An 18967-nucleotide genomic window follows, 5' to 3' on the forward strand; every position below is an offset into this window, starting at 1 on the left:
ACTTCTACTCAATTGCACAACTCAGTTTGATTCTTCTCTGCATACTGCAAAAAATTTCTAACTTGACCTGTCTTCTGGCCCCGTTATATAAAACCATATTTATTATTTTTAATTTTTTTAACATTTATTTATTTTTGAGAGACAGAGCTTGAGCAGGGGAGGGTAGGAGAGAGAGGGAGACACAGAATCCGAAGAAGGCTCCAGGCTCTGAGCTGTCATCACAGAGTCTGATGTGGAGCTTGAACCCACCAACTATGAGATCATGACCTGAGCCAAAGGTAGATGCTTAACTGACTGAGCTACCCACTGTGCCACTAGGCACCTGCTCCTATAAAACCATATTTAAATAATGATCATTGTATACTGACAGTGAGACGCAGAAAATTGTTTCAAAGTCAAATCTGAACATACGTGTTATCCATTCCGTCCACCATGTCAAAGAAGAAAAATTGAATTTGTCTTAAATTGTTTGTTTTTGATAGATGAATAGGGCGATTATTTAGTACCTTATTAAGCTTCAGAAACGGACTTTAAATTTGCGGTGCCATCCAGGAAATTTCCAAGTAGAAGAAACAGATTCTAATTATAATCACTTTCTCATATCCATTTTAAAAATAAAGAACATTATTTGTCATGTAGGTAACCTCACTTCTCAGCTTTTTGAAAAGATTAATAATTCAATAAGTTAAAATATATATAAAATCATATTTATCAGAGAAAATACGTAAACAAACATTATTGTTCCAAATAAAAACATTATTTTTCTTGCTCTTACTACTCAGCCTGTTCTTTTGCCAAGATGTGAGATAGTCCTCCTCCCTAAAAGAGTTCCATGTTGGAATTTATTTTGTATTACTGTTTTTATTTTTTTTTTTTTTTTGAAAGAGAGAGAGAGAGACAAAGCATGAGCAGGGGAGGGGCAGAAAGAGAGAGACAGGGAGACAGAATCTGAAGCAGGCTCCAGGCCCTGAGCTGTCACCACGATGTAGGGCTTGAACTCACAAACCATGAGATCATGACCTGAGACGAAGTTGGACACTTAACTGACTGAGCCACCCAGGCGCCCCTGGATTTTTTTTTTTTAAGCATGGGACCATTTAAACATACCAAAACTATAAAATTTAAAGTTTAACTTCAGAGCCACTTGGAAGGAGTAATGGTACTGGTCCTCAGCCTCATTTTATTCTGTTTTACAAAAATATGTTTTTGGTTTGGGAAATTCACATATGCTCTACCTTCTGCCTAGAATATTCTTTATTTACCCTGATCCTTACCTGGCTGGCCCTTGCTCACCTGTCAGGTCTCAGCTTGGCCGGATGTCCCCCTCTGTGCAAGCTTTCCTGGCCCCACAGCCCTGGGTTAGGGGTCCCTCCTGTGGATTTCCAGAGTACCTTGAACTCCCCCTTCTCATATTTATTTCTTGTTGTAGAGATTGATTTCCTTGCCTCTAACCCCTAAACAATTTTAAGTCCCTTTGGGGGCAGGAGCTGATGTTCTTCTTCAGTAACATATCTGTTGAAAAGCATAGTCGTTTTTTCATAATCAGTGAATTGAGTACCAATTAATCACTTGAGTCACACTAACTGTTTGTGAAAATATCCACAGTACTCGTTATTTCCCAAGAAATCAAGAGGTGAATGCATTCCACTATTTATTCATCAGGTTCTGACAGCAATGGTATATACTTTGAAGAACAGATTCATTTTGCATCAAATTTTTCATGAAAAAGGTAGCACCCAAAAACTTTACCACTGCAAAGGTGTGCTATTATAGATTTCTTCCACTTCGCAATATTGCACATGAAATCCAAGAAACCTAAAAAAAAAAAAAAAAAAAAAAACCATCATCCCCCCCACCTTTCCAGTTTGCTATCTGCTTTACTAAATAACTCATTTTCAGTCCATGATTCCTATTTTCCAAGGGATGCAAATGGGGGAAAATATCTTAAGTCCATATAAAAGCAGCAAGCTACATGAAAACAAACCCCCCTACTCCACCCCCTTTTTAAAGTTCAACGGCATTTACAACACATAATCGATTCCAGTTTAGGATTTAAGAAAATGTCTATGTAATGTTCTAAAATGAGTGAGATTCAACAAACTGATTTATAGTAAATTCCAAGCCTTGGACTCCTAAGTCAACATTCTAACAGTGCTAGCTAGTGAAAGTGCAGGGGCAGCATGGCTTGCCATGGCTGAAAGCAAACCGAAAGCCGTGAGTGAGGGATGGCTGCGGGGTCATGTGCTGCCAAGGCCTCAATGTAAACACAGGTGTGTGGGAAGGAGCGCGCGGGCTCTCCCATCGAGCAGCTAAAGAAACACTGGCAGTCACGCTGTGGAGCCTGAATGCTACATTTTGAAAATAGATCATTTTTGTGAAATGGACCCCTCTTATTTCACATGTTAATACATCCTCAACGTAAATGGGTCATGAAGCACACCGGAACCTCCTATCATTGTTTTCTATTGAAAAATTAAGAGATTGGAAAGCCGATCTTTTTTTTCCCCTGCTGAGCATCTCCCTGCTGAGTCAAGTAGTTTGAAGTTATTACCACCTCATTTGCTGGCATTTTGCAAGGATTCTTTTTACTGTTGCGTGGAATTAATGCCGCAGGAGGATTTTTCCTGCCAGAGTCTGCTAAATGGCATAGCAGTGCTTCTTAAAGATATATTATGAATATGCCATACATTATCAATAAGTTTATAAATATTAATAATAACATTTATCAACAGATTTGGGTTTGGGGGCATTTGTTTTTATTTTTAGGGTTTTTTGTAGTTGTTGTTTTGGGATTCTTTTTTTTTTTTTTTCTGGAGGGGTAAGACGTTGGTTTAGTTTTCTGATATAGCTGTCTATTGTTATCAAGAATAGAGTTAAAATAGTGTATGATAACCTTTAGGGTAGCCAATGGTTATGGACATAGGTTTTGAAAGCAGACAGTCTGTATTAAATGAGTCAATACACAGAAAGCACTTAGCATAGTACTTGTTAATAGTGTAAAGTAACTATTACTACCACTATTACCTTTTTGTTATTAGTATCAGCTTATTTCATTTAGAATTCCACTTCATTTGACATGGTTTTCAAACTGATTGTATGAAATGACTGACTAAAAAATGCAAATAAATTTATTTGTAATTAGTTTCTCTACTAAAATATAGTATTTCCCCTAATCCTTTCTTCTCAGTTTTACATTTTTTTAATGTTGATTTATTTTTGAGAGAGAGAGAAAGAGACAGAGTATGAGCGGGGGAGGGGCAGAGAGAGAAGACATGCACAGAGCCCAATGCGGGGCTCGAACCCACGAACTGTGAGATAATGACCTGAGCCAAAGTCGGTCAGTCAACCAACTGAGCCACACAGGTGCCCCCAGCTTCTCAGTTTTAAACATTTCTCTCGAGGCAATGTTCTGCTGGATGAAAGGTGGCACTTTGATAAAAACTGTCACAATTCATTTGTGGGCCTCATTAATAACATGCCATGCTATCATTCCTGATTCACAAAATAACAACACATATTAAGTCAACATAATGTTCTCATAAAATCAAAAGAACTGTCATATGCCCAACTGAAGCTGAAGAAAACAAAAAGAAGCATGGGCCATTAAATGACATCAAGCGATTCAGTAATAATACATCCAATAATGATTACACTTGAAAAAGGTATTTAAAAGGATCTCATTTCCATTTGTGGTAATATCTACATGAAATGAATACCACATACTGAATGACAAAATGAATTTGATTTCTTAAAACACTACCCTAAATGTTGTTCTGGAAGCGAATGTATTCAGATACAACACTAGCAAGAGAGGGAAAGAGAAGGTAGACTGAGAATCTATTTATTCCCTGTTTACTTATTTATTCAACAAATACTATCTACGTGGCCAAAATTTTGTGTACGTAAGCTTCAATTTGCAGAGTGCTTTGTTGTGTACCATGCATTTTAACATACGTTTTCTTATTTGGTCTTCATAAGCTATTTGAGAAATGAGGGAACCAAATACATGGTAGGTCCAAGGTGGCAGAGGATTTGTGGTTGGTTTTCTTAAACACTATCTAGTGCTCTTTTCACTACGTGGTCCTGGAGAAGCATTTTTTCAAAGGAGAGGCTCAGCCTGAGTGAGTTCGTGACCACAGAAAAAACACAGAGACATCTGTTCAGCATGGAGACTTTCCTGATATTCCTAGCATTCTTAAACAAAGTTATTTTGTTAAATCAAATGATACTCCTAGACTTTCTTCTCTCTTTCATTTTTTACTAAGACAAAAAAAAAAAAACCGGCGTGAGGCAGCTTATAATTAGGGACTTATATAAAATAAGGTAAATTTTTAAAAAATAGGTGACAAGAAGCATGCAAGGAAGGAAGTAAATATATTTTACAAGAAGCCTAACATAATTGATATGTCTACATATCAAATTTGGCCCTGAGTATCCTAGCAGCCAAAGTAAAAATGAACACATGAAAAATTATACAACTGACAAAAATGAATAAGAGCATTTGTTTCTTGAGGAAAAATAAGAGATCTTTACTGACATTAAATTTTTAAAAGGAAACATCTCGCCTAATCTCTTTGGTTGGAGACTCATGGACAATGCATTAAATGATGCCCTTTCCTAACATTGCAAACCAGTGTCCTTCCATATATCATCAACATTATTGTCAGCATAATTATTATTGTTTTATGCAAAACAGTGCATAGTTTTTATGCATTTTCACACAGACTGTCTTTTGCACTACATGCTCTTATTAAGTTGTGGACTTATAATTACATGCTTTTTCTCACTTAAAGATGAGAAAATATTTATACAAATGAGAAAACAGTAGCTTGCCCTAGGTCACATCAATAGTCGATAATTATGCATTTTACTCAGAAATATTCATGCACAACTTATTATCCAACACCCACGTTATTTTTCAGATAAAATGATAGCACTGGACTGGCAGTCACCTCTATGGCCAAGGCCCAGAACAGTTATTCTCAAAATGTCAGCAGGCATCAGAGTCACCCAGAGGGCTTGTGAAAACAAAGATCTCAAGGCCCTTCCCTCAATCGGAATTTCTGATTCAGTAGATCTGAGTGTAGCCCCAGAATCTGCATTTGTAACGAGTCCCTATGGGATACTGATGCTGCTGGTCAGGGACCACATATGGAGAACCACTAAGTCTAAAATTTGAGAGCTTCTAAATATATACCACACTGAACTCGCTGATCGCTTTTTCTCAGTCATCCAATTTATTTGGTGCAGTCCCTGGGATAAAGAATAATGGAAGGGGAGCTCCAGGTGATATCTAGAAATACCATCCCTTCCTAAACCACACTTACCAACGAGTTTTCTAAAGCTAACAAAGGAACCAAGGCTCACTTTGGTTCTCACTGCCTTCTTTTAATAAGAAGTTGACAATGTCCACATACTTCCTTTCTTCAATCTTATTTTGTAAGTGAAAAGTCTGGATTACATAGAAGAGCTAAAAAAAAAAAAAAAAGGAAAAAAAGGAAGAAAACCCAAATAGGTAACATTCTGCCTATGTGGTACCCACTTTTTCTTTCTGTGAGTTGGCTCTCATTCACATCTGTGTCATATCACTTGGCATTAAGATATGCATTATTTAGTCTGTGTTACATATTCCAGAGTTGGAGGGCACATGAGAAAAAAGCATTCTCCCACACGATGAGCAAGAGGGATGCAGGTACAGAAGTTGTGGACTTACAAGCTTGCCAGGTTGAGACTAGGCAAGGAACTGGGGACAGCTTTCTGGGAAGAGATTGGGGAGGCAGATGAGTTGACAATAAAGGTAGGGCGGGTCAAGCTGGAGATGGGGAGGGCGGGTTAGTCCAGACAGGAAATCTGGTGGAAATGAAATGAGAGAAAAGGAGAAAAACAGAGGCAAGGTTTGCATTTTAGGAAGTGGCTGAGTGATACCACCGAAGTATTGGCTTAGAGTGGCCTTAGCTGCTCTACTCCAGTTACCATCAACGTGCCCAAATCTGGCTGGGTGGCGCAGGGAGGAGAGAGAGACCCTGATGGTCCTCGTTTGCCCGTGTCCATGGTGTAAATGTGGAAACACTCCCACCTTGACCAACTTCAAGCTGTCAACAAATGGCCTATCTGGGAAGAGAGAGTCCTAGTCGACTTGCCGGCTTGTAAAAGCTAGCTCCAGCACACCCAAACCCACCTCAAATAAAAATACAACCTACGAGACAAAATAACAGACTTGCTTTTCAAACACAGCTCCAAGACAATAACTCTACAGACTTCTTCACAGCTTTCAGCCAGAATGTTGATGCTAAGACCCTCCTGAGTCGAATGGAGAGCCATCTCTCCTCTGTAATTGATAGAAGCATAGGATTAAATTCATTCAAGTTCCTTTGTTTAGAAAGCCTTAGCATGCAGTTGTTTCTTCTTTTGGTCTTGACAGACATCTCTAGCTGGTCTCATTGTACATATACCCTGCAGCTCAGGGGCTGGGGTGATATAAAACTGCAGCAGCCTGGGATGCGAGAGCATTTGGTGGGGTGGTAACGATTACTTGCTGTCAGCTACAGGGGGCCAGATCGGCAAAAACAGAATTCAGGAGCTGAGAGATTAAAAAAAAAAAAAAAAAAAAAATGCTGCCTTAGGCTGACTCCCCAGGGTTTGGGGTGGGCTGGTGAGGAAGATAAGCCTCTCTACCTCAGTTGAATTCAAGGAACTAATATTAAAAGCAATGGCTCCAGGAGCAGAAAGCCCTCATGACCAGGTACCAGATTCCCAGTGCTGGTAAACACTCCAGAAAAGGATCATACCTCAAAACTGAGCCCTCAGTTTAACATTTTGCATTATGGTTCTAGATACCTTGCACCTATTTGGGACAGTTATGACTATTTTTGAAAAAATACTTTGGAGTGAAATCTTCAAATTTCCTTTCTTCAAACATTTATAAGCAATTCACGTAGAAGCTTTAGAACCTTTAAATACTTGGTTCCTTTGCTTTGAAAGAACATAACAATGAATATTTATGGTGGGATTTCCCTGACTTCCACTTGTTATTTCTTTCCACAAAAAAGGTTTCAGAAAGATTTTGTCTCAAAAAAAGCTTCTAATTTGTACTTTGACTCATTTTTGTTCCCCCACTTATGTAGACGCCATTCAGGTCTTGGATGATATTCCATAAACAGCAGATTATTTTTTGTGTAATTATTAGCTCATATGCATTTTAAGTGACCAGAAAATGATTCAGGTTTTTTGAGGCACTCTGAATTATTTTCAGGTATCATCATTTAAGTTTAAAAAATTACAGCTGGCGACCTCAAAATTTGGAAGTTTTGAGCGCTCCTCTGGACCTCTGAGAGAATCTGTTTCTTCCCAGAAATTGTGGCTGCTGAATGAAAGAGTTTACATTCGTCTGTGTGTGAAATACAGCTTGACTTGCCTGGCTGCAGTCCTCAGGGTTGTGAATGTTAATCATATGAAGTGTTTATTCATTAGGCATTCCTTTTTTTGTTTTCTTTGGGACTGCCTGTTTCAGAAGCCCTGCTCATGTATGTTGAAGGGAAGAACAGGCTACAGAGGGTTAAAACACTGAGGAAAAGTTCCAAAACGTGTGTGGGAAGGCTGTGATTTGTTGGTTTGTGCGTTGGTTTGTGGTATTATTATTATTATTATTATTATTATTATGTATCATTCTATTTCTTCCCTTACTTTTCCTTCTCTTTCACTCTCCCAAGAAGGGGGGAAGGAGCACAGGAATCTATTTAAATTTCCTCATTAAATAGCAATACTCTTTACAGTGTAGAAGAGATGGGGGGGGGGGGCGGGATGTGAAAGGATATGGAAAGTTGAAGAAACCAATTCCCTCAGCCCCTTCCCTGGGATCTGTGGGGGTATTTGGGGATTTTTCTTTCTGCAACGCTTTACCGCCTCTTTTCTAATGCAGTACATTTTGCCCCTTACTGACTCTCCCTTCATGGGAACTATGGCCTCTCAACACCATCACCCTCCTCACCTGTCAGCTTAGTCTATACCTCCAGCAATTCTACCTGAGTTATCTAAACCAGGGTAGCAGATAAGACAGAAACACCAGATTCTATTTTTGTCTTTTCTTGAATTGCGTCTGCTGGAAAATAAGGTCCAGTGTATAAGTGGTAGGAGTTTAACAAAATAATCTGGACCCCGAGGTTCCACACACAATCAGGAATTACAACTTTTATTCTGCTATTGACTGTAAATAAAATTCGATCAATACTGGAAAACAGCTGAGTGATGAGAAAGTAATTTTTAATTGGAATTATGAATGATTTATAATTTTAATACTATTTTTAATAAAATGATTAGCCTCATTACAGAAGAGGAAAAAAAAATACTTGTCTGTTTTATCTTGCCAGAGTCGAAAATTAAATAACTGGAAACATAAAAGATAGACACATTCTGTGCAGTTCACAGAGTCCTTGTTTTTCTGTTAATCAGTAATATCCCAGGTACCTTTTTAATACGAAGATCACTAGAAGATGTCAAAATATTATGACAAGGTGGAAGAAACTATAAAATTTCTGGAGTTTACAGTTTTTATCCCATTTGGTCCAACTCACAGAAAGCTTAGCATTAGAATTGATTAAAAATGAACTATTTTAGTATTACTAACTTTATCTGAAAATGGCAAATGCACCAAAAAAAGTGTGTTTAAAAGGAAAGGTTAGAAAAATAACAGAAGTAAAACACAAATGAAAAGTTTGCTAGTTTTCAGTTTATTTTTAAGTCTTTGAAGTTTGGAATCCTGGACGATATACCTCATCTGTAAAGCTCTGAAATGTTGGGAGCAAAGTTTTCAAATATTGGGAAATTGAAAGGCACTCGTTGTTTTTAAGGTCCTGCATCACACACTGTGAGTGCAACATTTAGCACTGCAATGTTTTGAGTGGCCAATGAGTGTCATTTTTTTTTTTTTTTTTTTTTTTTTACCTCTGGGTAAAAATCATCCATTTTCTCAGTAAATGCTGAACAGAGTAAAATGCATAGAAAATACATTGACATAGTTTTGTGTATCTTGAAGCATGCAGCTGCATTCAGTTTCCTTTAGCTTAAGTGCTAGTAACATAAGTAAATATTACAGTAAGCAATTTGCAGCACAGTGATGTGAAGGATCTCACAACCTCCCACATTGTAGGGAGTTATAATTTGGTCTTAATATTGGCTCCAGGCCTAAACTTGGCAAAGAAATTCTTGACTGGAGTGAGCTCTTTTATTTTATTTGATATTATTTTATATTATATTATATTTTTATTTCATTTTATTTTTTGTAGTTTACAAAATAAAGTCAAAATTAATTTTCTTGTTATTTAGTCAAAAGTGGCCAAAACTAACATGGTATTGGGAGTATTTAGATATTAGACACTTTTTTGCATGTCTAATTTAAAATCAGTTTTAACTTGAAAAATGAAATATTGCAGACATTTGTAGAGAATGAAGACCAGGTCTGACTGGCAGAGCTTTAATGGATGTGCATGTGAGCAGACACATAGAGTAAGAATGCTACCTAGTAAGCAAAACATCACTTCAATGAACCTCTACTCTGTTTTGTATAAGGTTATTTACTGAACTGTGGCCCCTCAAAATTCATATGCTGAAGCCCTAATGCCCAGTGTGACTGCATTTGGAGATACAGCCTTTAGGGAAGTAATTAAGATTAAATGAGGTCATGGGGTGCCTGGGTGGCTCAATCGGTTGAGTGTGCAACTTCCGCTCTGGTCATGATCTCACGGTTCGTCAGTTTGAGCCCTGTGTCGGGCTCTGTGCTGACAGCTTGGAGCCTGGAGCCTGGAGCCTGCTTCAGATTCTGTGTCTCCTTCTCTCTCTGCCCCTCCCCTGCTTGCTCTCTCTCTCTCTCTCTTTCTCTCTCAAAAATAAACAAACAAAAAAGATTAAAAAGATTAAATGAGGTCATATGTGTGGGGCCTTAACCTGAGAGGACTCGTGATCTTTTAAAGAGAAAGGGACACCAGATGGATCTCTCTCTCTCTCTCTCTCTCTCTCTCTCTCTCTCTCTGTGTGTGTGTGTGTGTGTGTGTGTGTGTGTGTGTGTGCACTGAGAGAAGGATGTGTGAGGACACAGTCAGAAGGCAGCATCTACAAGCCAGGAAGAGAGGCCTTACCAGAAACAACCCTGATGGCACTTTGTTCCTGGACTTCTAGACTCTAGAACTGGGAGAAAATAAATTTCTGTTGTTTAAGCTACCCAGGCTGTGGTATTTTTTTTTTTATGGCAGGCTGGGTAAACTAAGATGTGTAAGATATGAAAAAAATAGAAGGACCTAGGATTATTTCAACTAAATATCTATATTTCACCTAAGGTCATTTTCCTTTTGTTTGTGAAATTCTTCAGAAAGTTTCCTCTGATCATATCTCATGTTCTTTCTTCATATAATTTTATAGCATTCATTCTTGATTGATTCATTCCACCTATAGCAATAGTTATTTGCTATAGGTGATTTTCAAAGTTTTGCATTTCTTCTGAGTGCTTCATCTGGTGTTTCTTTTCCTCTGTTTTATAAAGTTGTAATAAGTCTTACATTAAAAAGTTGTTTTTTTTTTAAATGTTTTAGTCCTTTTATTCCAACTCAGTGTTGCCAAACGATAGATTTTGAAGATTGTTCCTGTCCCACTCACCATTTGGGGAAGAGCAGGTGATTTCTTTCCTCAGATCTACAACTTGAAAATAACCTGATATGCATAGGTCCTATTCTACTTCCAATGTGGCTCAGATATTCACCTAGTCCTATTCTGTTGTCCTCAGGAATTACCATCTCCTGCCCTCATTACCATATTCTCTAGTACTCTAGATTTAAGTGGGATGTTGAAGAAAAAAACTAAACTAAAATTTTTGGCATATGCTGTTATTAAGATTTTGCTTTCCATTGAAAACAAAAAAGTTAGGAAAAGGAGGAAGTTTCCTTGGTGATAGGCTGATGAGCACACTTTGGACATGTTGAGTTTGAAGCATCTATGGATCATTCAGAGGCATCCCATGAATAGTTGAATAAACAGATCTGAAACTGGGCAGACGTGGGGGCTGTTGTAAATTGGAAACCCGGGGTGGAATGAGATCACTTAGAGTCTATAGAGAAGACAGCAAATAAGTACTTGGTAGCATTTGATAAATTGATAGTGCGAGGGGAATTGCAGAAAGGTAAGGAGAAAACCAAAACAATGTGCCAAAAAAATATGTTGGGGTGGGGATGGGGGAATGACAATAGTGTGACATTCAGCAGGGAAATCAAGAAAATGAAGTCCTGAAGAATGTTGATGTAATTTTAAGAACTACAAAGTCTTTGCAACTTTAGCACAAACAGCTTAGTGGAGTGACTGGGACAGAAGTCTAGTGAGAGCAGGTTGAGAAGAAGAGTGCATATAGACAACTTCTCAAGTTATTCATGAATAGAAGAGAAATGGAGAAGGAGGCTGAGGAGCTTAAAGGTTGAGGAAGTTTTATTTACTTGATCTGTTCTTCATTGGAACAGAATTGACTATATACTAAGGAGAAAAAGTGTCAGCAGAGAGGATGATGTTGGAAATGTTGGAACTATAAGAAAGGAAATGCATTTATCTTCTCATCCAAGTAACTTGTTTTGAATATCCACTGTGTGTTATGCACTGTGCTTCATATTGGGGATCCAAGGAAGGGTTAAATGAGCACAAATGCCGCCCTATTGAGAATCCCAGATGGGCCAAAGTTTTTATGAAGTGAGGATCCAAGCGGAATCATTAGCCTCTCTCCCTGAGAGAGAATCTGTTCTTTCACAGAAATGAGGTAAAGTGAACATGATGAATGCAGACATGTTTGTAGATAGAGGGAAGGGGACAGGAGTTTGAAGAAGTTCATGCTTCAAGGTCTTTCTAATTCTATGGCATAGGATAAAATCATATGCCCAAATGAAGATGTTCATAGTAAAGACTTAATTATTGAAGGAAATGAGAAAAAGAAGCAACATGATACACAGCATGATTGCCAAGCACAACTAATAATCCAGCTAAAGCTGAAGATGGTAGATTTGAGTACAAATCCACATGATGATGTAAATTCCTCCAGCAGCACTCAGTGGTGGACCAAACATGGGAAGAGAAAAGGCAGAGATGTAGATTTATCTTTGGTTATGATAACACTCAGATAACACTATGCTGTACCATGTTAACAGAAATTGCAATGATTTAACACAATAGAAGCTTATTTCTCATTGATTTGAAATTCTTCAGAATAGGAGTAGGGATTTATTCATAAATTTACTTAGGGAGTCAAACTAGTAAAGAATCACCCAATCTTCAGCATGCAACCCCCAAGAATACCTTGGGTGTTGTCATCCCACCAGCATATGGGAATGAGAGAGAAGGTCATAACAGAGATTTATATAGGCCAGACCTAAAGTGGCACACATCATTTCTACTCACAGCCCATTGGTCAGGCCTCAAATACATTCCAAAACCTAACGTAAGCCTGTGTGCTAAGAAGAAAGAAAATAGGTTTTGGTGAACAGTGAGCCAGTTTCTTTCTGAGACAGGGTGGTTTCAAGAAGATAAATGGATAGATAGACAGATGGAGGAAGGAAAGAAGGAAGGAAGGAAGGAAGGAAGGAAGGAAGGAAGGAAGGAAGGAAGGAATGAACGAACGAACAGGGGTAAAGGAAAGAGGGAAAGATAGAGACAGACTAAGAAGTTGAGAACACAGGCAAAGGAAGATTAAAGTAGTAATAGAAAATGAAGCCAGAAGGGGAAGAAGAGACTTGAAGCAGTTAAGGGACTGAAGATTAAGATTGATGAGTAGGGGTGAGAAAACTGAAAAATACTGGAGATTATAACCAGAGGTTAAGACAGTAGAATTTTGGAGTCCAAAGACAAAGGAATGTTTGGAATGAGGGTCCAGGATGTAGCCACTAGCAGGTTACTGTAAGAACTGTGAACTTTCAGAGCTGTGTGAACCACAGCAAGTAATGATGAAAAATGACAGCACTTGGCCTGAAAAGTAAAATTGGGACCCAAGTGCCAAAGTTCTTGACAAACACCAGAGATGAATTAATGTGCCAGAGAAGGATGAATGGATGTCAGGAATAAGTCTCAAAGTAGAAGGAGGATTTTTACTGGAAGATGCAGGAAATGATCCAGAAAATCAATAGGGAGTTACAAGCCCTGTGAAACGTGGGATGGATAAGTAGTCTCTGTTGTAGATGGTTGCCAGAAAAATCATGTCCTCAGCAGGGGCCTAGTTTCAGTTAGGGCAAAGATGTTGCATGAAGCATTTCATGAAAAATGAGTGTTATGGTAGAATGTGGTTACAAGAGGCCATGGAAGACACCTGAAAATGACCCATGGGGCAAAGAAGAATTAGCAAAATAGTGTTGGCTCAGGAGAAAAAGTAGAACTACAAAACCCTGGGTTTGGGGGAAGTAGCCTAGGAATCAAGAGCAAGGATGAGAGGTATGATGGTCCTACATAAAACTCTCGCACATAAACTTAATCCAGTGCCTCCTGGAAGTCACAAAAGAATGGCATTTGTTGTCTCCAGCCACATGGGCCCAGGAAGCTAAAGGCAACCAGCCCCTGTGTCACACCTGCAGTACAAAATCTGTAGTGTGGAACTCTCCATTCTAAGGGCCCAGGCTCCCTAGGCCCACTGTGCCCAGTACTACTCCAAAGTGGGGATAGAGCCCTTCCTACTCAAGAGATCTTTTATCCTACTAAATTGAGAATAAATTCTGTTATGCATCTTTCCTTATTTTCAAAATAAGAAGAGCTCTCTCTCTCTCCCCTTGAGGACTCCAAGCAGAAGCCCTAGGAAAATAAATGACACAAAGAAATGCAAGGACCAACAAATAATATCTTAATAAGTTAACTTACCACATATTGATATATTTATAGCAAATGAAATATTGACAGCACTCTAGGTACTCAAGAATATATTAAAAGTAAGAATATTTCCTGCTCCTCTGACAATTCAACCAAGCCAAAGGAATTCAGCGGGTAAACATCTGTCACCCATTCAATTTTGCTTAAGTGTGAAAACTCAAAAGAATATGTTTTTAAATACCACCAACACGGAAGCCTCTTTGACTCCCTTCCCCTAACTAGGGAAATTACCAAAAAACAACTTTCCAACATACCCCAATAATGATTTTGGTTTTCAGAGATGCTATTAGGACATAGGCAAATAACAAAGAGAGTTACTCAATTTTCCATGTGACTTTTGGCCGGGGTGGGGTCAGGGGGCAATGCTGCCTGTGGATCATCAAACAGTACGACCCTTGCCTTTCAATTCAGTGGTTAACTGAATAATTTATTTCTACTCTGCTTACTTCAAAGTTGTATTTGAAGTGGCTACATTTTGGTAATGCAAACTACTTGTGCAGAACTTTTCCATTTTCATACACTCTCATAGGCTCATAAAATAATAAGAGTACTACCACTACCCATTCGCAGATGGAAACATTTTTATAAAAGCCTGTGGAATGGCTGATAACTGCCTCCTCCTCAAAATACTTTCCTCTCCTGGTATCCAGAACACCATATGCCCTTTGTTCTCTTTCTGGCTCTAACCCTTCTTTGCCTCTGCAAAGAACGTTCTTCCTCATCACCCAAACCTCTCTGTGTTCAGGCGTGCTGCAGGGCTCATTCCCTGTACCTCTTCTCTATCTTACCAATTCACGTGATTTTAAATACCACTGTATTTGTATGCCTCACACATCAATCTCTCTAACCTAGAACTCTCCGCTGAACTCCAAAATGCTTATCGCACCACCCTCTCCATCACCACTTGGGATTTCTACACAGCACCTCTAACTTGATAGGTCTGAAACACAAACTTCAAATTGCAACTCTCCATAAAATCCTCCTTCTTCTGTCTTCCCTAATGGAAGACTTCAGGAAAACACCCGAACTCATCCTGGAGTCTTTCTCCTCTTCACACCTTACATTTGATCGTCAGAAAAGCTTATTTTTTCCACTTTCAAAATACATCCAGAACCCAGACACACCTTACCACCTTCATCGTTACCGTCCTGGTGCTTGTGGCATTATCCCTTGCTTGGCTTCTTACAATAGCCTCTCCCTGAGATCCCTGTTTCCATCTTGATCCCTTCTGAAATCTAATCATATTACAGCCAGAGAGAGATCCCTTACATGAGTTTTTGTCACTCCTCTGAGCAAAGCCCTTCAATGGTTTCATATCTCAAAAGGGAAAGCCACAGTCTACATTATGGCCTGTCATGAATCTGTCCCATTAGCTTATTTCCCTGGCCTCATTTGCTTTTAAATCACTCCACATGTCAGATTCAGCAGCCTCCTCCTGATGTCCCAAACACACCAGGTTTGCTATTGCATTAAGGTATTGGCTTGTTTCTCCATTTGCATGGAAGTATCTTTCTCTGTATCTATCCTTTTGGCTTGCAACCTTGGTTCCTTTTTGCCCAAATGTCATCTTCTAAATGAGGTCTTGCCTGTGGATCATCAAATAGTACAATCCTTGCCTTTCAATTTAGTGGTTAACTGAATAATTTATTTCTACTCCGCTTACTTCAAAGTTGTATTTGAAGTGGCTACATTTCGGTATGATGCAAACTACTTGTGCAGTAAAACTCTTCCATTTTCATACACTCTCATAGGCTCATAAAATAATAAGAGTACTACCGCTACCCATTTGCAGATGGAAACTTTTTTATAAAAGCATTTTTAAAACTACAACTCCATATCCAGCACCTTATCTCCTTTACATGCTCCCCCCACCCCCGGAAAGCACTTATGACCATGTATTCTATATTTTGGGTTTTTTGTTTGTTTGTTTACTGTCTATCTTCCCCAGCTAAAACATGAACTCTGTGAACATAGAGATTTGTATATTTTTATCATTGTTTTAACTACTACTTGGTGCTTAGAGTAATGATGGACACAGAGTTGATGCTTGATCAATACTTGATAATGAATGAATAAACCATAATTCACTGACATGTTAATCACTGAATATTATATACTAGTGACTGCCAAAGTTATATCTGAAAAAAAATTAACTAAAAAACTTAAACCCATTTCAAGGAAGTGCTTATTCCCTGGGGCTGCATGTTACAAAATGAAATAGATCACTCGATATATTTTTTTTTTCAACTCTCTAGGACTATTTCACTACTTTACTTTTGAAATCTATTACACTACCTTTAATTTTTTTTTTTTTTTTTTTTTGGTTCTCCAAGTGTTGCTATTGAATGCATAGCATTGTATCATTGCTTTTAAGAATACTGAATAAAGGGGCACTGGGGTGACAGCTCGTTAAGCATCCAACTCTTGATCTTAGCTCAGATCATGATCTCACAGTTCATGAGATCGAGACCCATCGGGCTCTGTACTGTTGGCACAGAGCCTGCTTGGGATTCTCTCTCTCCCTCTCTCTGCCCCCCCCCCCCACCCCCGGCTCTCAAAATAAATAATAAATAAACCTAAAAATAAAAGAATACTGAATGAAGTGTAAAGTACATATGAGTGCATGGTGGAAGATTTCACTAAAATGCCCATATAATTTGAATAAATATCAAAAATTTCTATGTAATTTGAATAAGTATCTGGTTCATTTGTACCCATGTGTGCATCTATGGGCATTTTTACACATTTTTCTTGGTTTTTTCCTTATGTTTCAAGCTTCCCTGAATACCTACTGAACCATAGTTGTCTTTAGGAATGTGTGCATGGGTGATGGTAGGATTTTTTTGGTGATGAGCAGGTTCTAAGGCTTGAGAATGCCTATATCCCAGAATGCTGAGATATTTGACCTGGGCACCAACCCCCAATCCAGACTTCTGAAGGGAAGAACTCTCCAGTATTCTGCCTAAGGGGGTAGATACTCATTGTTAAGTATTCTACCCATCATGTGAAGTATAAGATTATTGTGACCTTTCACATATAGATGTCTGAAGCTCTTATTTTCCAACTCACTCTTCACTCCTGTGACTCATCAGACGTGGTGTTCCTGAGCCTTGAATATGTTCAGGATTCAGCAGGACAGACAACTCCTTCCTGAGCTCTGGCCCCTCTATTCTGTTTCTTCTGATACCTCTTTCCAAATTGTTTTCTGTCTGCCAGAGAATTGTTGAAAATGGTCAACCATTAACACTCACCTCCTGTTATCTTCATGATGATGTGTTTATATGTTTTAATCCCTTTAACGGAGGTGTCTGAGATGGTAAAGGACACAGCACCTGTGATTAGTGTGCCATCAGGGACCAAAAATCTTCTCTGACCTTTAAAGCTGCTATAAAGCCAAAATGCTAGGAAAATAGCTAGGTTGGTAAAAATGAACATCAGGGATACAGGATTATTTTTAAGAGATAATTTGAGGAATAAGTATATGGGAATTGTTTAAATCACTCTTCAGAGCATTTGGAAACTTGGTTAAAAATTTAGATTATTGGGCCATGCCACTGACTAATTAAATAAAGATTTATAGGACACATGCACATGAAAATCTGAGGGCAAATGATATATGAGAACTCACCTCTTAGTCTGCATACTCTTAAAGGAGTTTAATTGCTTCTGTCTGAATGTGCAGAAAATATGCCATTGCCTCTCAAAAATTGGAATTTTTGTCTTATGCAAGGTTCAGTAGACCAAACACGATCTGTTCTAATAGTCTTTATGATTTTAAAACTTTTCCTTGGATATAAATAAAGAAAATGGATTGAACTCTCACTGCTTCCTCCAAAACCCTGCAAACTAGTAGGTGAGTGCATGTTACGTCAATCACATGAAACCTGGTAAGACTACAGTTTCTATGAGACCTACTCAGGGTTTACACTGACTCTCTGTGTCCGGCATTTTAATAATTTGTGCCAATTTTAGTTTCTCCTCTGTTCTCAAGCCCTATGGAAACACCAGGGGCTGCTTTAATGTAAACATTCTAAGTACCAAATGTATCTGTTTTTACTACCCTTTCTCATGGTGTCTCTGACTTCAACTAATAATGCAAACATCATTTTGAAATTAATCATCAACAGAGTAGTGTGAATTGTTTTAAGTTAAATTAACATCTCTGAAGATGACTAATGGAAAACACCAACGTGGACAGATGTTTTCATTTGGGGAAATGTGTTATATCCCTTCAAACAAATCCCATAATCTACCCCCACAACTTCTACTGTTTAACAAGTAATCAAGTAAAATGTAATAATTTAATTACATTATTTTGCAAACTTATTGTTGTACCACATTGTTCTCATTCAGCTTAGTTTTATGGCCCTTTTAATGTTAACAATATTAACAATAATAGCTCCAGCTCCAAAAGGCATTAAATTTCTGTCTTCCAGAATAACCAACTATCAAATATATTTTACAACAGTCTTTTACCCAAAGAGCAGCATGTTACCATAACTCAGCTAGTTCCATACAGGATACCCGTGCCCTTTACAAACCTAGGAGCCCAACAAATTCTCAAAAGAGATTCTAAAAGGAATTTTATCCTCTTTGCTTTCCCCAAAATGGCAGTAGCCAGAAAAAAACTAATTTGGAATCACATATCTTATCATTTATTCTGTTGGGTGTTTGAATAAGATGATTAGCTAAGGGCCTGTTTGCCCCAACAGTATGATGTAATTGACGGAAAGATACCCACAGAGCCACCTGAAGGCTACATCTTCCTTTAATGTAAGGAAACGATCCAGGTTACAACATACGGCTACTATATACATGGAGGGAGACATGGCAGAATTTCCAAGCACAGGGCAGCCTTCCCAGCCTCAAGGCCCTGCAAAACATCTATCATCGGGATAATGTCTCTGTGGGGTAAAAATGTGCTAAGGCCTTCTAGAAATTACTTTTATATTTCTTCTGGTGGGTTTATACTTTCTATCTCCATCAAATCTTCTTGGGCCACTAGGCACAAATGGACAGGTAACATCCCTACCACACTCCTGAGTGTTTACTGAAAGGCCTGGTGGAAAGTCAGTTTCCTAAGAATAGTTTTCCA

General features: G+C 38.4%; 1 protein-coding gene and 1 long non-coding RNA gene across 5 annotated transcripts in view; both read right to left on the reverse strand.

Moving 5' to 3' along the window:
• Positions 1-18967, reverse strand: part of CFAP299 (cilia and flagella associated protein 299) — a 597649-nt gene that overhangs the window by 490944 nt on the left and 87738 nt on the right. The window lies entirely within an intron of this gene.
• LOC122238003 lies at positions 1639-17071 on the reverse strand. The gene is made up of 2 exons (XR_006216916.1): positions 16942-17071; positions 1639-1815 (listed from the first exon to the last, which is right to left on the reverse strand). It is a non-coding gene; the product is annotated as an uncharacterized LOC122238003 (long non-coding RNA).

Source organism: Panthera tigris, chromosome B1 (genome assembly GCF_018350195.1).
Source record: "Panthera tigris isolate Pti1 chromosome B1, P.tigris_Pti1_mat1.1, whole genome shotgun sequence".
In the NCBI taxonomy this organism is placed as follows: Eukaryota; Metazoa; Chordata; class Mammalia; order Carnivora; family Felidae; genus Panthera; species Panthera tigris.